General features: G+C 46.0%; 1 long non-coding RNA gene across 2 annotated transcripts in view; it reads left to right on the forward strand.

The window, feature by feature from the left end:
* The window catches only part of LOC123369883, a 115,937-nt gene that overhangs the window by 78,752 nt on the left and 9,186 nt on the right, over nt 1-27,999 (forward strand). For both annotated transcript variants that reach the window (XR_006579171.1, XR_006579172.1), the window contains exons 2-3: nt 22,761-22,814; nt 23,496-23,540. This is a non-coding gene — a long non-coding RNA (uncharacterized LOC123369883). The remainder of the gene's footprint in view (nt 1-22,760; nt 22,815-23,495; nt 23,541-27,999) is intronic.

Genomic DNA, 27,999 nt, shown 5'->3' on the forward strand with positions numbered 1-27,999 from the left:
TCAAAGGTATTTAGGATCCTAACTGTCCATTGATGTTTGGAGGGTTCTTTGGAGGATCTGGTCCCAAAGCCCAAAAGAATCTTGAACTATTGGCCTTCCATTAGACCGTCACCGGATGGCCGGCCCCTTTAAATGGAGTAGGTGCAGCATCCCTGATGACCAAGCAGGAGCAGCCAGTTGGTGGCCTGATGGGGGCGGGGGACACCTGGCTTTGAGAGTCAGCAGAGACTTGCAGCGAGGAAAGGGAAGTTCCAGCTCAGCAGCGCCAAGCAGGCTGGAGAGGGAGCCTGGAGAAAGGCTCTGCACTGAAAAGCTGCACGAGAGGCCTTCAGGGTGAAGGAAGACCTGGGGAGGGCAGTGACATGAGCCCAAACCAGCTGCGAGTCCCGCGAGGTCTGGGGCGTGAAGTGCAGCAGGAGAGAAGGTGGCCCAGGAAAGACCGTGGTATGAACTCTGAAATACTATGATAATCTCCAAATGGGAGGACATTCATTTGGGCTGGCCGTGGTGGGGACCTGGGGAGTGCTCCCCCAGGAAAAGATCATCAAAGCCCTGAAGACCCTGGTGCAGTGGAATGGGAATGATAAAAAAAAAAACCATACCGGCAATGGAGTTGCTTAAAATGCTAAAAGGGGTCTGTGAAATTATCATTAAGGGACCAGCAAAGGGTGTAATCCTGGCAAGAACTGTGGGTCCAGACCTTGGCTAGCAGAGGATGAGCCAGACGTAGACCCAGTGCCACAAAGGGTGTGTCTACACTGCAATAAGACCCCTGCGGCTGGGCCGTGCCCGCTGACTCAACTGCAGTGTAGCCATTTGGGCTTGGGCTGGACCATGCAATGCGGGAAGGTCCCAGAGCTCAGACCCCCGCCTGAGCATCTACACTGCACTTAAACAGCCCCCTAGACCCAGGCAAAGTCAGCTGTCACGGGCCTGTCACGGGTGTCTCATTGCAGTGTAGACCTACTCTAGCCGACTAAGGCAATAGGCCGGATCTGACCTAACGTCCAGTGAAGTCTGTGGAAAGTCTCCTATTGATTCCACTGGGCTCTGGACCGAGCCCCTGTAGAAAGCAGATAAGAGCGGTAGTTCGAGTTTTGCTACCTTTTCCCCTTGTCCCTCTGAAAAACCCATCCTGTCTTTCTCTATTTTGAGAGACATTCTGCTTCAAGTTGCAATTATTTTTGTTTATACATGTAAGTATTTTCCAGGTTTCTGGCCAGTTGAGCAAAAAGATTAGATTTAATTGGCACGGTCATGCATGAAATTATTTCTTTTCAGGCAAGTAATGTTACCAATTGACATCAAGTGAAGAAATGATTAGCTTAATGCTAGTGAAATGTATGAAGTTAAAACCTTTTGACTCAGTATAACTACGGAAGTTCTTTGACATACTTCTGGAACTTTAACTTTCTGCGTGTAGGTTGCAAGAGCATTTTACCTTTCCTAAGAACGCCGTGGAAGTGAAAGCATATTCTGCCCGAGATGGCAAAAAAACACTTGCCCAAAGATTTGTTTTCCTGTTGGAGCATTTGATAATACTTACATAGTTTACACTCTCCATCAGCTGCAAGACTTGGTCAAAAAAATGGGTGGGGGGAGGCATGAGGTTTTTGTGATTATGGAATTCTAGAATAATGGGTCTTTCCCACCTGCAGTAGCTGGGTACAGGTGGGTGTGGATTGAGAAACACTGTCCATTCTGCAGCTTAACAAAGTGTTCTCTCTTGGGGGCTGGTACCAGCGGTGAGAAGCTTCAGAAGAGGCAGGTGCTGCGATGTGAGGACTTTGGCTGCCTGGAGGTTGGGATTTTTTAGACACTCTCCCCTCATTCCCTTAATGTTACATCATTCCATTAGTCTGGTAAATCAGCTTGTGCCAAACATTCATAGCAGGAGATTCTGGGAGGGAGCAAACCTCTGCCAGATTTCCCCAGGGGGTTTTCCCAAATCAGGTGTTCTGGAAGGTGAAAATTCACCCCCAAGGAATGGGCAGCAGTTCTACCCACCTTCCCTGCCCCCTGCAGATTTCCCAGAATCTTAAGGAAGCCAGGAGAAGCCAGGGTCCCTCCACCACTTCCCCAGCTGCCTGGCAGGGTCTCTCTATTGTCACCGGGCTGCTGGGCCTGTTACCTAGCCGCAGCTGCCTCAAGGCATACCACCGTACTTCCCTCTCTGCAAATGGGATTCCCCAGTAGGCAGGGAGCTGTGGAACAGTCACACACCTATAGGCTGCATGGACTTCCCACCCTCTTTTCCATTGTTCACCAGCGGGATTGACGTACACCTCTTCCTGAGCTAAATATCCCTGGCCTCTGCTGGCTCTGGGTTGGGGTGGTCCCTGCAGAGGAAGCTGATTCTGGGAGGGAAGACGAAGAGCCACATAAAGGGTCTCTCCCACATTGGAAGTAGTGAGAAGCAGTGAGACGAGGCCCTCGGAGTTCTAGCTTCACCACACAGCCCTATGAGAATGAGTGTGCTGAACACGGGGGAGAGAGAACTGTTCCTGCTGTCACCAGAGGCAGCTGCTGCGGGAGGAATGGAGCCCAGTGGCTTCTGCTTGGATCTGCCAAAGTGATCAGTAAATTTTCAATGGACAATTCTGCAAATCAAGGCAGGGATCTGGAGCTCCCTTCACCAGAGGGCTACAGTTGCATTTTGATGAATTTTAGGATGATTTTTCTTGGTCCTCTTTATCCAATTGCTTTCCTGTAGGACCCAGAGGGGGCTCAAACTAACCGTTCCATCCACGTGTCTCCCCACCCCGATCTTGCAGAGACATCTTGCATCAAATTAACAGCAGATCCAGGACTTATACTCAGGAATGCTGACTCCCACTCCTCTGCTCTACTCACTCTACAGACACAGCCTGCAGTTCTCAGCAAAGGTCCGGATGCTGCATCCATGGGGTTCTGGCTTTGTCTTTCTACAGGCAACAGTTCAGCTAATAAAAGCGGCAGATCTCAAAACTAATTGGGAAATTGATTCATCAGTTACACTAATTGAATGGATAATATGATCTGATTCAAAACATTAGAGATAATGCAATCTGTCTAGGCATACATCAGACAAGTCTGAGTTGCCAGGGGCTGTCCTATGGTGGAGAATAGACTGGAAGTGTAGCTGTGTGTCCTGATGGCAGCTGAAGGACCAGACTGGAAATCTCCCAAGAGAACTCTTTCTGGAGGGATCTATTGTACATCCTGATTATTATTTTTTCTGTGTTAGTGATATCATGAAATACAGTCAGACCCTCCCACCACGTCCTGTAGAGCCCCTCTGCACAAAGAGGAGATAAAGCTGGAGTAAGCAGACACCCCAGGATTCCCGTGGTGTGGAGGTACCTCTAGGTGGCACAGAGTCAGGATAGCCAGTCTGATCCCGCCATCCCCATCGTTAGGGGACTCTCTGGAATACTGAGTGTAAAGGAGACTTTGTGCCACCTTTCTCCACATACACCTCCCCACCCACCTCTGCTCCTGCACCAAGATCTCCATGTTGTCATTTGGGGATGTTCACAGCTTCTTCTCAGTTGTCTAAGTCAGCAGTGTACTGAGGTGCCACAGCAGCCAAGGCCTAGCTAGTAAAAGCCTGCTGAGCTACAGCCTCCACCTAGCAGCCTACATGTCCAGAAGACCCGTTGTGACAATCTGCAGGGGTTCCCAGAATTGTGAGTGACTGTGCTACCCTCTCAGCCTCGGCAAGTGGGAGTTGTGCGTGACAGTGCCCTGACACACCAGCTCGTCTGCCTTGCCAACAAACTCTTCAGGACTGTGACAGTCCAAACCGTGCCTTGCGGATAACAACCAGTGAACCCCCAACTCCCAAGTTCCCCAGAGATGTCTCCCTGCGGTGTCCAGCCCCGTTATTGAACACTTACAGAAGTTAAGTCTCTTTCTTCTTTAAATAACGAACGCACTGCAGCCTGTTAGCTGGGGGAGGCGGTTAACACATCCTCCCCTTCAATCAGTGCACTGACTGATTGATAGTAAAAGTAAAACAGGTGCACTGAAAAGGACATAGTTATTAAGTGACACTAGCACCAGGGATAAAGATAGAAATGGTTACACACAAGCAAAAGTAAACATACGCTCCTCAGACTAAAACTTGGTTTAACAAATTAGCTCCAAGTTTGTTCAAAGACGTGTTTCTCGCCACAGCTCCTGTTCAGCGTGGTTGACCAGACTCTCTTCACAGAGCTCAAAGCCTTCAGTTCCTTTGTTCCTTCAGGTCAAAGATGCCAAAATGGCTTTTTCTCTCCCCTTACGCCTTCCCAAAGTTCGTTGACCCTGCTTCAAGAGGCAGGAGGGTTTCCCGGGGGCGCAGTCTCCATCCCCCGTGGAGATTAAGTGGTCATCTTTCCCCATTTGCTCTCCTGATAGATTTGCTTACCTTGCATGTAAGTGTACCTTCATTGTCTCTGACTTACGAACCAGCTGGTCAGATAAGAAAATACGCATTCCTTTGTCTAGGGCAGACTGGGCTTGTGCATAGCTTGCCAAACACATTTCAAGAAAGTAATTCTAGCACATATTTTAACCCTTTGTACACACCCCACATATACACCTGTGGCATGCTCAGGGCACAGGCTAGATTGATGAATAGCTGTGTCACCCCAGACCTCTTACCTGGGATGCCCTTTACACTGCTTTGCTGCTGTAGTCGCCAGGCTGGATGGCTCGTAAGCAGCCGCCAACATGTAAGTCACTCTCAGCTATGTCTGTGTGTGAGCTGCAGGCTGCCAGCTCCACATTGGCTCTCATTAGCCTGAAGTACACTGCAGTGTGACCCCAGCACACCCCCGGTGCCAGACTTTTCCCCAGAGGTATACGTCTTGTACTGCCCACCCCTCTCACCTGTCACCTGTCAGGGATGGTCCAGATAATACTTAGTCCTGCCATGGAGCAGATGACCTCCCTTCCAGTCCTACCATTCTATGATTCTCCTGGACAATACAAGCTCATACAAAGTCCTCAGTCTATTAATAGAAATGATATGCACAAATCCTGATACTCCAAATGGAATTTCCCAAGCACTTCTATCCAAACACACTGGTTTAGAAAAAACAATAAAACAAGTTTACTAGCCACACAGATAGATTTTTAAGTGAATACAAGTAACGAGGCATAAAAGTCAGAAATGGTTACACGAGAAATAAAGATAAAAAACCCAACTAATGCCTAACTTAACAAACTACATTAAATTCAAAGCAAAGTTTCTCTCACCACCTGCTCTCAGTAGTCTTACTGGCCAAACATCTAGGCCAGGACCCCTTCTTCTGTGTAATGACTGCTTCCTTTGTTTCCTATGGTGCAGTGAATGAATCGATGAACAAAGAGTGAGGGGAGCCTTGTGGTGTTCGTTCTTCATTTTTTATTGTGTCAGCCCTTCTCTTAGAAAATATTTCCAGCTGAGTTTCAGGAGTCCAAAAGTCTACAGCACAGGATATCTCCTGCTAGTTTTCCCACCTGTTGCAACTCCCTTTATATTTGGTGACTCTATTTACTGCTTAAATGCAAATTAAGCTGAGCACACATTCCTTTGTTTGAGACAGACCCGTTTCCCAACGTCTGTTTGGAACATGTGTTAATAACACCATACAGTGGAATCTTATAACTTCCCACATATAGCGTTGCCACACATATTTTACCAGGACAATATTGCCCAGCAAATCATGAGTTCTCCAGTGATACTTCACAAGGCATACTTGGTACAAAGCTTATTACAATAGGGTGCAAGGGGTGAACACAGGGTAGAGACTGTCACAACACCACAAAATGTGTTGCCAGTTTATGTATGATGCCTTACATGACCTTATCTTGTAGATACAGCTTATGACAAAGGTGTGTTAGGTGTAGTGAGTATGTCAGGCCTGACGAGAGGTGCTGAGCCAGAGTAGTAAACCACCAATGGGCCTCTGCGTCACACCCACCTTCTTTTTTATGGATGCAACTGAAAGTCAGTTGGAGGCATGAATCTTCACACTCACCCTTCCGACTCTCTAACTGCATGGATGTCTTCAGTGTGTGTAAAGTTTGAGTTACAAAGAGGGTGGGGAACACACACATTTGTGTACAATACCCTAAGCAGGTAAAACAGCTTTAATAACCAGTTCAGATTTTGTTCTACCATCCACACTGCGTTGTTTTTTTAATCAAAATTGGAAAACATCATCAATTGCTCATTCTGATCTGTTTGGAAAACTCCAGCCAGGTTTCTGAACATACCATTGCCAAGAAACAGCATTAGTGATGGTATCTAATGATTTACTCGTGGCCAGAGATGGAGGATCTTGGCCACTTTTAGTGGCACTTGTTCTTTCAGCTGCATTTGATGTGATAGGTAATGGTTAAGCTGGGTGACTGGTTAGAATAAATTGTACAATAATTATAATGTGGTTTTGGAGGAGGAAGAAGACAGAAGTCACAAACGTAGAGGAAAAATAATGTCTGGAGTCAGAGATTGCATTATTTTATTCAAAAGTTTCTTCATTCTTCAGCTAAAAATGAGTTAGGAGTTCCACATATTTTTCAAAAAAGAACCATAGGCTGGGGTTAACATCATAAACAACCTGAATAAGCTAGCATTAATATTCAGCTGAAATAGAGATATGCTAGAGATACAAAAATATACAGTCAAAATGGCAAGAGTTGGAATATATTTTTTTTAAAAGGTAAATAGGAAAGGGGGTTACATATGATGTTGCTTAGCACAGCAACGCCTCACTCATCCCCTGTAATCAACATTTTCTGACTAGCAAAACAAAACAAAAACCCCCACAATAAAATAGAAACTTTTTTGCAAGCCTTGTAGAAAAAAGATTAAACAAGCTGCAAATCAACTGCTGCCTTATTGATCTACATGTCTTGAAGAACTTGCAATAATTGAAAAAAGTTAAAGTTAGAATGGAGGTGCGTGTCCTTTGTGTTTGTCATGACAGTCATGACAAATTTAGATATATTCTGATTAAAGGTAAAGCTTTATGTTTAGCATTTTCCAGGAAATCTACACTGATTAGTCGGTTGGGAGACCTTAGCTAAGGCCAAGGGCTCCACAGATGTATGAGATGGTAGAATGCCTGGGTATAATTCTGCCAAACTAATCAACGGCCTTGGTATGTTCACATTCAGAGTCTCGGGATTGCTGAGTCACTTCATTTCCCAAGCTCTTTCTTGTCTATGGTCTCTGCCACCAAACTGCCGTGTATTTATGATGTGTTTTCAGGGGTGAAAGTAACGTAAAAGTCTTACCAGTCCAGGGGCCCAGCCTCGGATGGAAGGGGCGGGGCCTCAGGCAGAAGGGGTGGGGCTGGGTGTCAGCCTCCCCCAGCCAGCCCTTCAGCGCTGCCCGGGGGTCCGGCAGCGATTTAAAGAGCCCGGTGCTCCAGCCGCTGCCGCAGTAGTGGCGGCAGCAGCCAGGAACCCTGGGGCCTTTTAGATCACTGGGCCCCAGGGCAGCTGCCCCTTTTGTCGTCCCCCCCGCCTCAGTGGCCCTGGGGGGCGCAAAAGGAGCAGCGATGTTAAATTGCTGCCGTGGTAGCGCTTTAAGGACCCTACCAGCCGGCCGGCGACAGGCAGTGGGCAGAAGGGCCAGCGATGGCAGCACTTTAACGTGGGCTGCGTATGGGCCTGTACCGGCTGCCACTCTTACCAATATGCTGTACCAGCCCATACCACCCACTTTCACCTCTGTGCGTTATCCTTTTTTGCAGGCTGATTTACTGTACAATGATCTATTTCCCTGCCGTTCTGCGTTCTAGGTGCAATGACAACACAGTAGAGCGGTTCAATATCAACTCAGTTTCACAGGTTAACCTGAGTTAGGGGGGTAGGGGAATTCCATGGGTGACACACACGGGTAATGCAGCAGATACCAGCTACGGAGAATGTGTCCATTATTTGGATCTCTTGTGCAACACCAGAAACAAACTCAACCAACTCCGCAGGGGAATCCCACTGGCCACAATTAATGCAGCCATGGTACTTGCAATGCAGTCATTAACTGTGATTATTTGTATTATAGTAGTAACTTCAGGTAGGCCCTGCTCCAGATCAGGGGCCTATTGTACTAGGGCAAGGGTAGGCAACCTATGGCACGGGTGCCGAAGGCGGCACGTGAGCTGATTTTCAGTGGCACTCACACTGCCCGGGTCCTGGCCACCGATCCAGGGGGCTCTGCATTTTAATTTAATTTCAAATGAAGCTTCTTAAACATTTTAAAAACCTTATTTACTTTACATACAACAATAGCTAGTTATATATTATAGACTTATAGAAAGGGACCTTCTAAAAACGTTAAAATGCATGACCGGCACGCAAAACCTTAAATGAGAGTGCATAAATGAAGACTCGGCACACCACTTCTGAAAGGTTGCCGACCCCTGTGCTAGGGGCTGCTGATAGTAAGAGACAGACCCTGCCCTGAATTGCTTGTAATCTAAATAAACATTTTATATATGGGGAACTCAGGTGCAGAGAGATTGACTTGCCTGAGGGTACACAGGGCTGGGAATTGAATACTGGTGTCTTGAGTCCAGTCTAGTGTCTTAAGTGAAAATCTCTCCTTCCTTTCTATTGCCGCTTCCTTTATAAACTCTATTTTTCACTGGTTTGTAGCTCAGACAAACTATTCCCTTTGAATTGAAACCTGCAGTTGAGGTCTCAGCTAGGGACATTCTTGGAAAATCTAAAACACTAGATAAAGATAATATTGCATAGTTTTTCACATGCATTTTTATATTTAAGTGTTTTTCCCTATTAATTAAGCTGTTACTTTATGTGTTTGGTCACCTTGCAACAGCAATGTCATGTCTGCTTCACACACAAAATTCTACTTGCTTGTGCCAAAATGTGACTAGCAAAAAGGTCTCTATGCATAGTCCTTAGAATATAAACATCATCCCTCTGTTTTTTAGAACAGCAAACCACACATGGTAATGCAGGAACAAATGTTCTTTCTACCATTTGGGGAAAGAGAAGGACGAAAGTGCGGCAGAAATCAAAATCTACATAAATGGACAAAATTAAAAAGCAAGAAACTAACCGCGAAGTATGAAGCCATTGCAATATATTTCTTCCTCGGCCTTTGTTCTTACAGCACCAGCCCGATCACAATTCTTTGCTCCCTAAAGCTTGGCACAATTAATCAATGTTGTTATAACAGAATTACATTAACTCTTTACAAATCCTCCCGCTGAACCATTTAACTCAATAACCCTGCAAAATGTCAAGCAGAATAGACAAAGCAGCTGACTTGTGCAATAGTTAGAAACATCTTGTAGAAAATACCATCTCCTACAAAATGCCAGTAATTGGATCAGCTGGTACAAATTGGTATAGTCCTTGTTATTTTGATGGAGCTTTGCTGATTTACACCTGCTGAGGGTGGATCCATTTTCTTGACCTGAGAAAAACTGGCTGCAGGGAACTATTACGCAGTCATAATTCCTCCTTTGCTGCCTCTTTGCTCCTGGGAGGGGGAAGTAATTTGCTACAGCCCTTTCCTGGGTCTAGTATATCCCCCACCTTGTGCTGGCTCAGCTCTGCTAAAGGCCCCCTCTCAGCCCACTCCATCTCTTCCAGCCCACCTGCTCATGGGGGAGTATCAGGTACACAGCTTGGCTCCTGTGCCTGGAGCCAAGGTCTGGACAGCTGTACCCGAGCTGCAGAAGGGCTGGGGGCTGCCTTTCTCCCCTGGGCGGCATAGTCTGACTCAACATGGTTCCCAGCATTGCTCACTGACGGCCTGCTCTTGGACTCGGGGAGTCTGAGGGAGACACCGTAGCTGACATTCTCCAGTGCAGTTGCCTTGAAACAAAATCACTTTTCCTATTGATCTGGAGACAGTCAATTATTTGTCCTGTCGGCAACCAATCTGAAGCCAGGTCGGCTGCTAATTTTGAAAAATGAAAAAAGAACCCAAACTTGATATTAGGCGCAATTAAAACTGTCCATTTCTGGTGTAGATGGTAAAATATTGGTTTCTTAATAGCAAATTCAGCCCCTTCGAAGCCAAAAAAGTGCTATGTGGATGAGTGCACTTTTTTCTGCAGACCTCATGGAAAGAGGTAAAAGAGAAAGAGACGTTATGTGGTAAAAACATCAGAATGGTTGAAATATGAGAATAGTATAATTGTAGTTTAATATGCTAATGGGACCTGAGAAGAATTAAAGTAATTTGCCCATATATTACTAACTCCTCAGCGACAGGTAATATGGGAGTCTGGACACCATTATTAATTGGAAACATTGCCTAGAATTTATTGGACATCATCACTGAATGGAAACGTTGCTTGGAATTGAGGGCAATAAACTCCCCCAACTACAGTTTATTTTTTCCAGTTGTTTCTTGAAGCCATTTCGAGCACATGAAATGTGTTGTTTCTGCAGGCAGAGTTAATTGAAACCAATAGTTTTTCATTTTATGTCTTGAATCCTTTGAGGTTCGGGAAATTAAAGTCAAAGAGTAATTGCTGACTACTGAGATTCGGTATATGCTTGGGCAGGTACATTGAGACCTGCAGCTCTACAGCCGGGAGATCACGCCACGGTAAGTTTTGCCACTGGGGGCTTCATCTAGCCTGACTCTGTTCTATTAAGGTTTTTGTACCAAGCTCTTCACCATGGTATCTGGCACCCAAATCCTCAAAGGGATTTCGGTGCCTAACTCGCATGGATTTTAATAGGATCTGGATCTAATCCCTCTAGCTAATGAAGCCCTGGACTCCTCTACATCCAGAATTCCACCGATGTAATTCAGGGAATGATTTAAAACAGCTTCAGTTAAACCAGTGCAGGAGGCTGTATAGATCTTCTTAACTCAGTTTAAGCCCCAGCTTTATTTTGGTTTTGCTTACGCTGATTTGGAAGAGGTTTACCTGAACTGCAGTGAGCCACTTTTATATCAAAACGAGCGTCCATATTAATTCAGCCAGTGCACATTCGTGTTTTGTAGACAAGGATTGGAAATCTCTGATCTGCTTTTCTGGAGCACAGGGCTTTTCTCAGTGCCCATCGACGTCTTCATCCCTGACTTGGATTTTAAAAGCCAGAAGAGGCCAGTAGAGAACCCAGTATGACTTCCTGCTTAACACAGGCCCTTAGATGTCGCTCAGTTACACTGAGCCTAATAACTTGTGTTTAGCTAAAACAAACCTGCCAGAAAGGCAGAAACAAACCTGTCTTACTAATCTATTAGAGTTCTTTGAAGGGGTCAACAAACATGTGGACAAGGGGGATCCGGTGGACATAGTGTACTTAGATTTCCAGAAAGCCTTTGACAAGGTCCCTCACCAAAGGCTCTTACGTAAATTAAGCTGTCATGGGATAAAAGGGAAGGTCCTTTCATGGATTGAGAACTGGTTAAAGGACAGGGATCAAAGGGTAGGAATCAATGGTAAATTCTCAGAATGGAGAGGGGTAACTAGTGGTGTTCCCCAAGGGTCAGTCCTAGGACCAATCCTATTCAATTTATTCATAAATGATCTGGAGAAAGGGGTAAACAGTGAGGTGGCAAAGTTTGCAGATGATACTAAACTACTCAAGATAGTTAAGACCAAAGCAGATTGTGAAGAACTTCAAAAAGATCTCACAAAACTAAGTGATTGGGCAACAAAATGGCAAATGAAATTTAATGTGGATAAATGTAAAGTAATGCACATTGGAAGAAATAACCCCAACTATACATACAATATGATGGGGGCTAATTTAGCTACAACGAGTCAGGAAAAAGATCTTGGCGTCATCGTGGATAGTTCTCTGAAGATGTCCATGCAGTGTGCAGAGGCGGTCAAAAAAGCAAACAGGATGTTAGGAATCATTAAAAAGGGGATAGAGAATAAGACTGAGAATATATTATTGCCCTTATATAAATCCATGGTACGCCCACATCTCGAATACTGTGTACAGATGTGGTATCCTCACCTCAAAAAAGATATTCTGGCACTAGAAAAGGTTCAGAAAAGGGCAACTAAAATGATTAGGGGTTTGGAGAGGGTCCCATACGAGGAAAGATTAAAGAGGTTAGGACTCTTCAGCTTGGAAAAAAGGAGACTAAGGGGGGATATGATAGAGGTATATAAAATCATGAGTGATGTTGAGAAAGTGGATAAGGAGAAGTTATTTACCTATTCCCATAATACAAGAACTAGGGGTCACCAAATGAAATTAATAGGCAGCAGGTTTAAAACAAATAAAAGGAAGTTCTTCTTCACGCAGCGCACAGTCAACTTGTGGAACTCCTTACCTGAGGAGGTTGTGAAGGCTAGGACTATAACAATGTTTAAAAGGGGACTGGATAAATTCATGGTGGCTAAGTCCATAAATGGCTATTAGCCAGGATGGGTAAGAATGGTGTCCCTAGCCTCTGTTCGTCAGAGGATGGAGATGGATGGCAGGAGAGAGATCACTTGATCATTGCCTGTTAGATTCACTCCCTCGGGGGCACCTGGCATTGGCCACTGTCGGTAGACAGATACTGGGCTAGATGGACCTTTGCTCTGACCCGGTACGGCCTTTCTTATGTTCTTATGTTCTTATGTAAAGGGAGCCACTCTAGATTTGCCACTTTGCCCCAGTGATTCAGTGACAGTTCAGTGATGGACAAACTAGGCTGGGGGTTTCTTGAAGTAGATGCTAGTTTTGCTCCTGCAGACGTGCCCCCCTAGCTGAGCTCCCCCCAGCCTGTATCCAGGCTACATATCACAAAAGAAGAACTCCAAACAGCTTTACACAACACTGGAACTCTGCAGGGGCCTTCCAGTTCCCTCGGCCCTGTACACGTGAACCCACTGAGACACCCCCAATAAGGACAGCCTTCTCCACTCCACCTGCCCTCACCTGTGCGGCAGGCTGCAGGTGTGCATCCATTCAGAGCCTCATCCTCAGCACGTCCTACCAGTTCCGTTTCTGTAGTTTCCCCAACAGCCTTTAGACTTGCTGACTCACACACATAGGTAAGATGGCAGTGGTGGCAAAAAGATTTGTCCTCCATCTGTGTTGGGCACGAGGGAGCTGCAAGTTCAGGACGATGGACTGCAAGGCACACCGTCCTGCACTTTTCTTGGGCTGATTCCGCAGTGTAGGAAGCCTTCATGTGTGGGGTCCAGTGTGTGTACTGGTTGTCAGGGGAGAGGGATGGGGATACAGATGTTTCAGATCCTACTGACTGGCTTGTGCGTAACCATCCCTGCTTAGGCCAGGTGCGGGATTTGAACCCTGGAACCTCAGTACCGATGAAGCATGTTCCCCTGGCATTTGAGCTAAAGGATCAAGTCCCCCAACTGGAGCCTGAGGCAGACTCCTTAACCCTTTATGTCAAGCAGTGACTAGAGCAGGCTAAAGACAATGGCAATCCTCTTCAGTGTGGAATAATTGGGTCAGAGAATAGTGGTGACCATGAGTTTCCTACCCACTTTGAAATCTCAGGATATGGCACCAGGCCAAAGTCCTCTTTGTGTGTTTGAGAGGTGTGACGAACTAGGAATGTTCTTAATGTTTTCTCTGAATACTGTGTTGGTGCCTCAGTGTCCCCTAGGCAGTTCTTAAGTATCTAGCAGAGCAAAGGGCCAGTGCACCTAAATGCCTGACCCTCTGTCTCCTAGCAACTGATGGTCTGGGCCCCTCCCCTGCAAAGATGCCAACTGAAGGTGTTGAAGACAAAGAGGTCAGGTGACCTCCTGGCCCGAGAAAGGAACTGAGCAGAGGAGGAGGGGCTGGAGGGGGTTTTCAGTCTGGAGCTGGTTGGGGACGAGGAGTGAAGTGCAGACGTGGGGGTCTGGCTCACTGCCCCCCAGAATGGACCCGGCCGAGGGGTCCCGTTCGCTGTACCTACAAGCTCTGTTTTAGACCATGTTCCTGTCATCGAATAAACCTCTGTTTTACTGGCTGGCTGAGAGTCACGTCTGACTGCAAAGTGGGAGTGCAGGACCCTGTGGCTTCCCCAGGACCTCGCTGGGGCAGGCTCGCTGTGGGAAGCGCACGGGGAGGGGCAGAGGATGCTGAATGCTCCAAGGAGAGACCCAGGAGGTGAAGACATGTGAGCTTCTTGCCCTGAAAAAGTCTGCTCCAAGGAAGAGGAGGCTCCCCAAAGTCCTGACTGGCTTTGTGGGGAGCAGTTCCAGAGCATCGCCCGGGGACTCCGTGACAAGAGGATGTTCCCCAGCAATCTAAAACGGGCCTGTAAAATACATCTGTGTGGCACAAGACTTCAGGGGCATGTTTTCTCCATGTGTCGAGAAGTAGCACAGCCCCTGGAAGTAGACTGAGTGACGGGTACGCAGTTCCTCTCAGGCCACACCCAACTGTCTCCAGCCCCATGATGCCACAGTCCTCATGGACACCAGCCCCAGAGAAACAGCTCAGGCTCCTTATGCTGATCCCAGTGTGGTTCATACACATGAGGCAGAAACGTTGGGAAACAGCACCATCAGGCCTTGGAGCCTGGCCGCCTTGCTGTAGGAAATCAACACATGTCTCCTGGGCTTCCATTCAGACTGGCCTCTAAGCTTCCTTCCAAATGCTACTCGGTTTCAGTGGACTTTTCTTTCTGTCTCCTTCATGTGAGGCACACCACCCTGGTGGACAGGCCATCCTCAACTCCGGTCTCTGGAGAAGGAGGCTCAGACAGAGCAAATAAAAAGTTCCTCTCTGATTCCTCTCTTGTAGACTTATTGAGCACACACTCCCTATTGGTAGCACTAGCTCGTTCTTTCTTTTAATTAACCGCATTCCGTAAAGAGATCTTCAGGGCTAACACATGGAGTTACGTGTGGAAATGTGCGATTACCATAATCCTCTGAAAGGACTGATTGTGCCTTGAGACAGGCTCTGGGCATTCTTGCTTAGTGAGGACTGGACACATCGAGGAAGCAAATATTAATACCTGTGGTAGAAAGAGCCTGCCTTTATTTTAAAACAGATCAGAATACCTGCTTGCCTGCAGTTTATTTCCGGGCTATTGCTGTCTTGGGTTAATTGGTTATTTTATAGAATACTGCATGTGGCCAGTGCCAAATCAATCAACCCGCTATTAATGTGGCAAAAATGGTAAGAGATGCTCCACATATGTATTGGCGTGAGCCATGTCTGGGAAGGTCGATCAACCTACAGAAGGGGTGAGCAGCCATTGCAGACACACCTACCAAGAGGGTGGGGAGTGGCTGCATGGTGGAGTGCAGACGGGAGTGGATGTTACACTGTCTGCAAAGGTAGCACATCTAGCAGGCTTCCCCTGCACTCCCCAGAGCGAGGTGAGATTTTCCCTCCTCCAGCTACTTACTTCCACGTCAACCCTGCCATGCAGCGAGGCATCGGCCATGCCGCTGTCCAGCCTCTGGTGTTTTGAATAGAGCTGCTCAGGATGGAATCTTCCACTGGAAATCTCGTCCCCCCTGAAATCACGGATTCCCCAAATCCCCAAAACTTTGCAGAAAAGGGTCAATTTTGATGAATCTCCTGATTTAAAATAAAAATGGAGTGGGCAGAAGGGGGAATCGTCAGAACATCCTATTTCAACATTTTCCAAATGAAAAGTTTCCTGTTTTGCTTTGGAAGAAAATTTTGTTTTGAAACTGTTGTTAATTTGTACTTAAAGTTAGGGGGGGAAATAAAAAGATCAAAACCGAAATAATACGTTTAGAAATGATCAAAATGAAATGTTCTGATTGACTCAATCTGATTTTTTCCCCAGACTTTCAGTTGATGACAACTTTTGCAATTTTGACTTTTTGTCCCACTTTGGGGACAGGGTATTTTTGTTCAAAATCTTGAAAATTCTCACAGGATGGGAGTATTGTTTCCCATTTGAGACCCATGTGGCCTTTCAGAAGCCACGGCCATGTGAGGAGGCTGAATCTGAGACAGCCCCTGGACATGACCTTTATAAAGGAACTGAACACATTTGGGGAGTTAAAGTTGCCAGAATCCCACAACCTTCTTGAAGTGACCCCGGCTCTTGAAGTTGAGCATCTGTCCTGGCTCAAAGCGATCATACTAACTCCTCGCCTGGTTCTGTGAGATGCTGAACACCCAATGTTCCTGTTGGCTCCTACGGGAACTCTCAGCACACCTGAAAATCAGACCATCAGAGCATGCTGTAAATATACAGAAACAGGTGAGGAAAGAATATCCTGAGTCTATCCCAACAAAGCAATAACCCAGTCCTGGTGTCAAAGCCCTTCCTGACCCTTCCAAAGTGATGGAAATTCAGTGGGTTGTTTGGTGTCTAGTTAGAACATTGGCAATGTTGGAGAAAGGACTAACTCTGACTGAACAAGGAACACACACCTCCAGAAACATTGATGTGCTACTTTCTAGCTTGCAGTTTCAATTAGTGGCCAACACCTGGGTCATTAGGGGAAAGGGAATGGCTCAGAACATAGTTCAGATTTATATTCTGGGCAAGAGGCCACACTCTTAAAATTGATCAAAGCAGGTAGGTATATGATTCCGAGGAAAGCTAATGCACAGATTTGTACTCTAATTTGCTAAGAACTTGGAGCGTGGCAAGAGGCATGATCTGCTTTAGTGATTGTGTAGCTAGAACTGCTTTAGCTTTGCCTTCTATTGTCTTGTCTCTCAGTGACAAGAGCTATGTATCATCAGTCTAATTGCACGTAGGTGCTCCCCATGGTTTATGGGTGCCATGATAAATCTCTTCCCCATTCTCCATGACTGCACACGAGTTAAAGATACTTCCCAACGCCCATCAGGGCTGAGGAACACTAGTTCCAAGCATCTCCCAGGCAGCTCTTCTTACAGGGATGCACAAGGTAAGGAGAACACCTCCATAGCCCAAATATGCAACATATAGCAGCACAGAGGAAAAACACTGGATGGAGATCCATGAATGCACTGGGAAACAGGTCTTGTAGGCTATGACCATGAAATCCTAAAAGAGTACCCTTACTCAGTTCTCTGTTTATGGAGGGGATGATAAGAGCGCATTGCCTACAATGGCATGCGGCCCAGTGGCAAATGTCAGTAGCAAAAATCCCCAGTGGCCTGAGATGGGACACTAGATGGGGAGGGCTCTGAGTTACTATAGAGAATTATTTTCCAGGTATCTGAGCCCACATGCTCAGGGTCTAACTGATTACTATATTTTGGGGTAGGAAGGAATTTCCCCCAAGGTCAGATTGACAGAGACCCTGGGGATTTTTCACCTTCCTCTTCAGCTTGGGGCATAGGTCACTTAGAGGTTTAAACTAGTGTAAATGGTGAATTATCTATGACTTGAAGTCTTTAAACCATGATTTGAGGACTTTGGTAATGCAGCCAGAGATTAGGAGTCTGTCACAGGAGTGGGTGAGGTTCTGTGGCCTGCAATATGCAGGAGGTTAGACTAGATGATCCTGGTGGTCCCTTCTGATCTAGAAGCTATGTATCTAAGAGTGCTCTGGTGGGCAGGAGGAGACCAAAATTCAGCAAAGTCTCTATCTGATAGCAAGAATTGTCACAGCGGAACACCTGATATAACCCAAGATCTCATTAGGGCCCAGGTTAATAGTATATATTTTTCTTCAGTCCAAATCTGGATTTCTTTGACTCTGGTTAGACACTAATATCCTACTAACGGAAAAGCAAAAGCCTTCGCATGTGTCGTGATTTTCTTTTTTTTAATTCTTGGACTGTCTTTATTTTCATTGTTGCTTCATGCAAAGAATTCTGGATCCTTCCCAATCTAGGACACTTTGTTAGGGGACATCAGATCCCTGAAGTGTTTTGGAAAATGTCAGTGAAATATGGAGGACAAAATCTAGCAAAATTCTTCAGAGATAATTTTCATTGTTCAGCCAGCTCTGCTGGTCATACACAAATCCCCTACAGCGAGCTCATGTGCAGGCCTGCCCTACTGTTTTCAGTATTGGATGTCTGAGGCATATGTTGCTGCTAGAAACGGGTTGCTTCCTGGGAGCCTGATCAACAATCACGACACCTTCCCTTCCTATTGACTTCAAAGGGAGCTAAAAAAGTTTAGCAGCCCTCAGGATCAGACTTTGTTCCCCCTGCATCATATACAGTAACCAGTTCAACAACCATCAGGAAATGCATGGGATTGATCCATCCTATAGTTACCTATATTATCATTCTCCCATGTTTTCCCCTATGTTGCCTTTTACTTGTGGGAAAATTGCTCATCAAAATCTGGAAAGCCAACGCTTTCAAATCCCTCTTAAGACTCAACTTTGCCATGATCCCTACACAATCTCACCTGCTCACCTTGGCTAGGTGCCTGTGATTATTCCCTATTATCACAGAACATCCTCATTTTACTGTTACCTTGTCCTTGCTACACATCCCATGCAGCCGTCATTCATCTGCCTGTTGTGTCCTGTCAACAAAACTAAAACATGAGCCGTGGGGTCAGAACAGGGGTGACCAGGGTGGCCATGCCCCTCCCACATTTTACCAGCCATAAGGGCGAGCGACAGGAGGAGGGGCCAGAGAGGAGCAAATGGGGGACAGGGTATTGGGGGGAAGAAGCAGCGCGGGAGGGGCCTCAGAGGAGGAGGAGGTTGCGGGGGAGGCGTGTTGGGGGAAGGGATGGCATGAGGGGAGGAGCTCGGGGAAAAGGGGTGTGGCTTCAGGGGGTGGCATGGCACAGCACAGGGTGGGGCCACGGTTTGGTCGCCTGTGGCCCTCCCACTTTTAGGGCGCTTCCACCACTCTTGATGTGAGCTCCCTTGGTCAGGGACTGTATTTTTCATTAGTTGTTTGTACAGCCCCTAAGCACCATGGGACCCTGATCCTGGATGGGATCTCTCGGCTCTATTGTAATCCAAATAAATAATGCCACATGCAGTAATTACCTAGCCCTTCGTTAATAATCCCCTTCCTGAAGCAATTGTCATCTGTAAAAGGTCTAAAAGCTCTTTTTGTGTGGTGACGGTTTCATGAAAATGTCTCTAGTCCTAGTCTAGAAGGTGGCATAGGGGTACATAAGAACGGCCATACCGGGTCAGACCAAAGGTCCATCTAGCCCAGTATCTGTCTACCGACAGTGGCCAATGCCAGGTGCCCCAGAGGGAGTGAATCTAACAGGCAATGCTCAAGTGATCTCTCTCCTGCCATCCATCTCCATCCTCTGACAAACAGAGGCTAGGGACACCATTCCTTACCCATCCAGGCTAATAGCCATTGATGGACTTAAGCACCATGAATTTATCCAGTTCTCTTTTAAATGCTGTTATAGTCCTAGCCTTCACAACCTCCTCAGGTAAGGAGTTCCACAAGTTGGCTGTGCGCTGCGTGAAGAACTTCCTTTTATTTGTTTTAAATCTGCTGCCTATTAATTTCATTTGGTGACCCCTAGTTCTTGTATTATGGGAATAAGTAAATAACTTTTCCTTATGCACTTTCTCCACACCACTCATGATTTTATGTACCTCTATCATGTCCCCCCTTAGTCTTCTCTTTTCCAAGCTGAAGAGTCCTAGCCTCTTTGATCTTTCCTCATATGGGACCCTCTCCAAACCCCTAATCATTTTAGTTGCCCTTTTCTGAACCTTTTCTAGTGCCAGAATATCTTTTTTGAGGTTAGGAGACCACATCTGTACACAGTATTCAAGATGTGGGCGTACCATGGATTTATATAAGGGCAATAATATATTCTCAGTCTTATTCTCTATCCCCTTTTTAATGATTCCTAACATCCTGTTTGCTTTTTTGACCGCCTTTGCACGCTGCATGGACATCTTCAGAGAACTATGCACGATGACTCCAAGATCTTTTTCCTGACTGGTTGTAGCTAAATTAGCCCCCATCATATTGTATGTATAGTTGGGGTTATTTTTTCCAATGTGCATTACTTTACATTTATCCACATTAAATTTCATTTGCCATTTTGTTGCCCAATCACTTAGTTATGTGAGATCGTTTTGAAGTTCTTCACAATCTGCTTTGGTCTTAACTATCTTGAGCAGTTTAGTATCATCTGCAAATTTTGCCACCTCACTGTTTACCCCTTTCTCCAGATCATTTATGAATAAATTGAATAGGATTGGTGACCCTTGGGGAACACCACTAGTTACCCCTCTCCATTCTGAGAATTTACCATTAATTCCTACCCTTTGTTCCCTGTCTTTTAACCAGTTCTAAATCCATGAAAGGACCTTCCCTCTTATCCCATGACAGCTTAATTTACATAACAGCCTTTGGTGAGGGACCTTTCAAAGGCTTTCTGGAAATCTAAGTACACTATGTCCGCCGGATCCCCCTTGTCCACATGTTTATTGACCCCTTCAAAGAACTCTAATAGATTAGTAAGACATGATTTCCCTTTACAGAAACCATGTTGACTATTGCTCAACAGTTTATGTTTTTCTATGTGTGTGACAATTTTATTCTTAACTATTGTTTCGACTAATTTGCCCGGTACCTATGTTAGACTTACCGGTCTGTAATTGCTGGGATCACCTCTAGAGCCCTTTTTAAATATTGGCGTTACATTAGCTAACTTCCAGTCTCTGAGTACCGAAGCTGATTTAAAGGACAAGTTACAAATCTTAGTTAATAGTTCCGCAACTTCACATTTGAGTTCTTTCAGAACTCTTGGGTGAATGCCATCTGGTCCCGGTGACTTGTTAATGTTGAGTTTATCAATTAATTCCAAAACCTCCTCTAGTGACACTTTAATCTGTGATTTGTCACCTACAAAAGCCAGCTCAGGTTTGGGAATCTCCCTAACATCCTCAGCCGTGAAGACTGAAACAAAGAATCCATTTAGTTTCTCTGCAATGACTTTATCATCTTTAAGCGCTCTTTTTGTATCTCGATCATCAAGGAACCCCACTGGTTGTTTAGCTGGCTTCCTGCTTCTGACGTACTTAAAAAACATTTTGTTATTACCTTTGGAGTTCTTGGTTAGCCGTTCTTCAAACTCTTCTTTGGCTTTTCTTATTACACTCTTGCACTTAAGTTGGCAGTGTTTATGCTCCTTTCTATTTGCCTCACTAGGATTTGACTTCCACTTTTTAAAGGAAGTCTTTTTATCTCTCACTGCTTCTTTTACATGATTGTTAAGCCACGGTGGCTCTTTTTTAGTTTTTACTGTGTTTCTTAGTTTGGGGTTTACGTTGAAGTTGGGCCTCTATTATGGTGTCTTTAAAAAGCGCCCATGCAGCTTGCAGGGATTTCACTTTAGTCACTGTACCTTTTAACTTTTGTTTAACTAACCTCCTCATTTTTGCATAGTTCCCCCTTTTGAAATTAAATGCCACAGTGTTGGGCTGTTGAGATGTTCTTCCCACCACAGGGATGTTGAATGCTATTGGATTATGGTCACTATTTCCAAGCCGTCCTGCTATAGTTACCTCTTGGACTAGCTCCTGCGCTCCACTCAGGTTTAAATCTAGAGTTGCCTCTCCCCTTGTGGGTTCCCGTACCAGCTGCTCCATGAAGCAGTCATTTAAAGTATCGAGAAATTTTATCTCTGCATTTCGTCCTGAGGTGAAATGTTCCCAGTCAATATGGGGATAATTGAAATCCCCACTATTATTGGGTTCTTAATTTTGATAGCCTCTCTTATTTCCCTTAGCATTTCATCATCACTATTACTGTCCTGGTCAGGTGGTCGATAATAGATCCCTAATGTTATATTTTTATTAGAGCATGACATTTCTATCCATAGAGATTCTATGGAACATGTGGATTTGCTTAAGATTTTTACTTAATTTGAATCTACGTTTTCTTTCACATAAAGTGCCACTCCCCACCCTGCACGACCTGTTCTGTCCTTCCGATACATTTTGTACCCCGGAATGATTGTGTCCCATTGATTGCTCTCAGTCCACCAGGTTTCTGTGATGCCTATTATATCTATATCCTCCTTTATCACAAGGCACTCTAGTTCACCCATCTTATTATTTAGACTTCTAGCATTTGTGTACAAGCACTTTAAAAACTTGTCCCTGTTTATTTGTCTGCCCTTTTCTGATGTGTCAGATTCTTTTTTATGTGACTGTTTATCATCTGATCTGGCCCTTACATTATCCTCTTCCATCCTCTGCTCCTGACTATAACCTGGAGATTCTCTATAATCAGACTCTCCCCTGAGAGAAGTCTGTGTCCGATCCACACGCTCCTCTGCAGTGGTCGGCTTTCCCCCATCTCCTAGTTTAAAAACTGCTCTACAACCTTTTTAATGTTTAGTGCCAGCAGTCTGGATCCACTTTCGTTTAGGTGGAGCCCATCCTTCCTGTATAGGCTCTCCCCATCCCAGTAAGTGCTGGTGGCCTGGCTTGCTTTCATATACACATGGAATCAGATTCATCCCCGGTGTAAGTCTGTAGTGTTACAGCAGGGATCCATTTGGCCCATGTTTGTTTAAAGAACAAGGGTGGTAAATGTTTTGCAAGAGGAGAAAGAGGTAATTATGAATTGCCCATCACGGTCTCCTGACAACCGTATCCTAAATGGAAGAAAAGCCTGTTTCATTAAAAGCTGTTTCTCAGGAAAGTGAATAAAAGATTGTAGCTAGCAATAAAAAAACCAAACAGGTGTTTTTATAAACTTTATTGCACTCAAGCCACATGATTAAAATGTACTGCATATAAAACTGTAGAAAAAGACAACGAGACAAATCTCAGGCTGTGGCCTGGCATTCTGCCCAGCACACAGAAAAACGATAGGAAATTCACCTTTCTCTAGTGATGAGAATCTGAGTCGAACCAAGAAGTCTGGAGTTGACTTATGAAAGAGGAACAGGACAAGCCACTGTTCTCTGCGTTTGTGTTAAGAGTGTTTTCTCCTGTCTCCCTCTTCAGACATATGCGCTGCTGTCAGAGAGAGGAGCTGCAGTCCTGCCTGCTCTGCTCAAGGTTCGCAACACTGAGCCTGATATGTAGTGTGTATGCGCACAAACAGAAAATGGAGGAGATGCCTGGCCGTCTCTGTAAAGAAATGCTGTGCCCAAAGCTCTTGCAGGCAGGAGACATTGCAGTATAATGGGGGAGGAGTCACAGGTGTATTTAATGGGTTAGCGATGCCCGATGGGGTCATGGCCACCTACCCTTCCCATATTGCTTAATGGGACCTGGCTGCATCCTGGTTAGATGGGAGAGGCATCCGGGGGGCAGTTCCAGTATGGGAAAGTCTGAGACCTACTGATTTATATGAGCGCACCAATGCATTTGCAGGACAGAGATTTCAACTTCTTTGTTTCTCATTCCCTCCTGGGAGAAATAGCTCAATGGTTTGAATATTGGCCTGCTAACCTAGGCTTGTGAGTTCAGTTCTTGAGGGGGCTATTTAGGAATCTGGGGCAAAACTCTGTCAGGCCAGTACTTGGTACTGCTGTGAAGGCAGGAGAGTGGACTCCATGACCTTTCAAGGTCCCTTCTAGCTCTATGAGATTAGTATCTCTCCATATTTTTTAAAAAAAAATGTGTTGCAGGGGATTAATGTGGGTGGGGAAGAGGGCTGGATGAAGTGTATGTGCATGTGTGTATATATATTGGATGCAGACTCGCCCCTTCACTTTCTCTCCATTTGCTTTAAAGCATCCAGACGCCTGCTGGGGTACCGGCGATATAACCAGCAGTAGGGTAAGTCGGTATATGCCATCACTAAGGTACAGTAGAAGCAGCAAAGAATCCTGTGGCACCTTATAGACTAACAGACGTTTTGCAGCATGAGCTTTTGTGGGTGAATACCCACTTCTTCGGATGCAAGTGGTGGAAATTTCCTGGGGCAGGTATATATAAGCAAGCAAGAAGCAAGCTAGAGATAACGAGGTTAGATCAATCAGGGTGGATGAGGCCCTGTTCTAGCAGTTGAGGTGTGAAAACCAAGGGAGGAGAAACTGGTTCTGTAATTGGCAAGCCATTCACAGTCTTTGTTTAGTCCTGAGCTGATGGTGTCAAATTTGCAGATGAACTGGAGCTCAGCAGTTTCTCTTTGAAGTCTGGTCCTAAAGTTTTTTTGCTGTAGGATGGCCACCTTAAGATCTGCTATTGTGTGGCCAGGGAGGTTGAAGTGTTCTCCTACAGGTTTTTGTATATTGCCATTCCTAATGTCTGATTTGTGTCCATTTATCCTTTTCCTTAGAGACTGTCCAGTTTGGCCGATGTACATAGCAGAGGGGCATTGCTGGCATATGATGGCATATATTACAACCGTATCTGCTCTAACCCCACAGACAGAGACCAACACCTAGAAAATCTCCACCAAGCATTCTCAAGACTACAGTACCCACACGAGGAAATAAGGAAACAGATCAACAGAGCCAGACGTGTACCCAGAAGCCTCCTACTGGAAGACAAACCCAAGAAAGAAACCAACAGGACTCCACTGGCCATCACATACAGTCCCCAGCTAAAACCCCTACAACGCATCATCAGGGATCTACAACCCATCCTGGACAATGATCCCACACTTTCACAGGCCTTGGGTGGCAGACCAGTTCTCGCCCACAGACAACCTGCCAACCTGAACCATATTCTCACCAGCAACTGCACACCGCACCATAGTAACTCTAGCTCAGGAACCAATCCATGCAACAAACCTCGATGCCAACTCTGCCCACATATCTACACCAGCAACACCATCACAGGACCAAACCAGATCAGCCACAACATCACCGGTTCATTCACCTGCACTTCCACCAATGTAATATATGCCATCATATGCCAGCAATGCCCCTCTGCTATGTACATCGGCCAAACTGGACAGTCTCTAAGGAAAAGGATAAATGGACACAAATCAGATATTAGGAATGGCAATATACAAAAACCTGTAGGAGAACACTTCAACCTCCCTGGCCACACAATAGCAGATCTTAAGGTGGCCATCCTACAGCAAAAAAACTTTAGGACCAGACTTCAAAGAGAAACTGCTGAGCTCCAGTTCATCTGCAAATTTGACACCATCAGCTCAGGACTAAACAAAGACTGTGAATGGCTTGCCAATTACAGAACCAGTTTCTCCTCCCTTGGTTTTCACACCTCAACTGCTAGAACAGGGCCTCATCCTCCCTGATTGATCTAACCTCGTTATCTCTAGCTTGCTTCTTGCTTGCTTATATATACCTGCCCCAGGAAATTTCCACCACTTGCATCCGAAGAAGTGGGTATTCACCCACGAAAGCTCATGCTGCAAAACGTCTGTTAGTCTATAAGGTGCCACAGGATTCTTTGCTGCTTCTACAGAACCAGACTAACACGGCTACCCCTCTGATACTTAAGGTACAGTAGTAACCCAAGCATAAGGTAAGTGTAACAGGCTGGCTTGTCTCTTAAGGGCTGGAGGCCTGGGGCCAGCCAACCCTGATTACTAAAGAGGCTGCCCTGAGCAAGATCAAGGGATTCGCCTATCAAAGCAGTAGAAGGCTGCAGTGAAGGGAACTAAAGGAGACCAGAGACTGTTTCTGCTGGGCCTTGCTCACTCCTGAGTCCTGGAGCTGGGACTGACACTCCAGCCAGGTAGGGCCTAGGAATGGCCTGCCAAAGCAGGAAAGCCCCAGGTAGGAAGAGAAACTTGGGCTTCGGGTGGATTTTTGTTGGACTTGAATTTGGGGCTTGGAGTTTTATTTAGATTTTATGTTTATGTTCCAAAGCCTAGACCCCTGGGAAGGGTATTTTTGGCCACAGAAAGAAGTGTGGAGTTTATTGAGCAGTCCAAGAGGGGAAACTGAGGCCATAGACTGCTTGCAGGACTACATGGAGGCTACCATGGCTTGCCCAGCAGTGGCCACTCATTGACAATAAATAGAGCCCTACCAAATTCACAGCCATAGAAAATGTTTCACGGAGCGTGAAAGCTGGTCTCCCTCCGTGAAATCTGCTCTTTTGTGCGCTCTTACCCTATTCTATACAGATTTCATGGGGGACACCAGTGTTTCTCAAATTGAGGGTCCTGACCCACAAGGAAGATGCAAGGGGGTTGCAAGCTTATTTAAGGGGGTCGCAGTATTGCCACCCTTGCTTCTGCGCTGCCTTCAGAGCTGGGTGGCTGGAGAGCGGCAGCCGTTGGCCGGGTGCCCAGCTATGAAGGCGGTGTCCCGCCAGCAGCAGTGCAGCAGTCAGGGGGACAATACCATACCATGCCACCCTTGCTTCTGTGCTGCTGCCTTCAGAGCTGGGTGGTCGGAGAGAGGTGGTTGCTGACTTAGGGCCCAGCTTTGCATACAGCAGCGCAGAAGTAAGGATGGCAATACCATGCCGTGCCATCCTTACTTCTGCGCTGCTGCTGGTGGGGCTCTGCCTTCAGAGCTGGGCTCCCGGCCAGTAGCCACCACTCTCCAGATGCCCAGCTCTGAAGGCAGCGCTGCCTCTAGCAGCAACACAGAAGCAAGAGTAGCAGTATCACGACCCCCCCTATAATAATCTTGCAACACCCCCACAACTTCTTTTTGGGCCAGGACCTCTACAATTACAACACTGTGAAATTTCAGATTTAAATAGCTGAAATCAGGAAATTTATGATTTTTAAAATCCTCTGCCTGTGAAATTGACCAAAATGGACCGTGAATTTGGTAGGACCGTAACGATGAGTCATTCCAGGTACTAGTCACTCATTCTTGGTCACTTTTCCAACTTAGCTCAGCCTGGGGTTAGCTGGCATAAAACATAGTCGCCTCCCAGAGCAAAAATGCTGCTCCCATGTCCATTAGAACAACAGCCAGGCTGCACCCCATTCCAGCTCCACTCTGTGCTCACCAAGAAGGAGACCACCTACTGCCTGGGCGTCCCACTATCTCCATTCTGAGCAGCGAGAGCCAAGACTTAGCTCTGGTCTCTCTTATGGCAGCTCCCATCCAACAAGCCATTGGACCAGTCCATTGCTTGTGCACTTGCAGTGCAATGGTATGTTCACCACATGTGGAATTGCAACGAGATGGGAACCCTTTGAACAAAAGCGTCTTGGTTTCAGTTCCTGGGAGCCTCACCCCCAATTCCAGTCTTCCCAGAGACTCCCTCCACACAATACTGTGTGAGTATATTCAATATAGAAGGCAACTTTCTCTCTACTGGTGCGACAAAGGTTATATCTCAGGCCAAAGGTCTGACTTTCTAAATATATTCCACTCCAGTTAGTAACCTTTCATAGCAAATAAAGCAAGAGAGGGTTCAACTGTCAGTCAATGTTAGAAAATGTGTCAATACAGGGGAACGAACCAGCAGGTTAGACTGTTGTAATACTGTGCTCAAGACAGAAAATGTCGAGGGATTGGAAAGACACATAGGAATTGACCAGTGACCGTAATGTTCTACTCTAACGAAGACATTGTGTTATTTTCAAGTAAACTTTTTTCTAAACTGCAAAGCAACTATACTTGGCCAGATCCCTCAGCAAGTGTAAATCACTTCAGGAGAGTGATGGCCATTTAAACCAGCTTAACTTCTGTCCTACTGTGTATACGTACCTCAGAAAAACCAGCTACGTAGGGATACGGATCTAGGACATTGCTAGGGCAGATCTCAACTGGTGTGGCTTACCACTTACCAATTCATATAATACTTGGTTCCTGCTGGAGGTTAGATGAGAAGGGGTAATGGAGTCACCTTCCTGGTTGCAAAGGCGCCACGGCTTAGGAAGAATCATGCTTACATGTCAAAGCATGTTTCTCTTCTCCACACTGCATGGCAGGTCATGCCCTTCCCAGGGAATAGTCCCTAGGGGTACAGATGCAGTGTAATCCAAAACGTGCAGCGCCAAGTCTCAGAGCCTGAGTCAATTGACTTGAGCTTGCAGGGTTTGGGCTGTGGGGCTAAATATTGCAGGGTAGACTCATGTGCTCAGGCTGGAGCCTGGGGTCTGAGATCTTCCTCCATGTGGAGTTTTGGAGCCCAGCTCTAGCCCGAGCCTGAATGTCTACACTGCAGGTTTTAGCCCTGAAGCCCCAGTCCCGCAAGCCCAAGTCAGCTGACCTGGGCCAGCCATGGCCATGCCACAGGTCTTCTATTGCCGTGCAGACGTACCCTAGAAGACCCAAAGCAAAACCAGTTGCTCACTAGGAAGTTTTTTTAAAAAGTCACCCTCAGTGGAACTTCTCTGAGTTGCCAC

The sequence above is a fragment of the Mauremys mutica genome, chromosome 4 (assembly GCF_020497125.1).
Source record: "Mauremys mutica isolate MM-2020 ecotype Southern chromosome 4, ASM2049712v1, whole genome shotgun sequence".
NCBI lineage: Eukaryota > Metazoa > Chordata > Testudines > Geoemydidae > Mauremys > Mauremys mutica.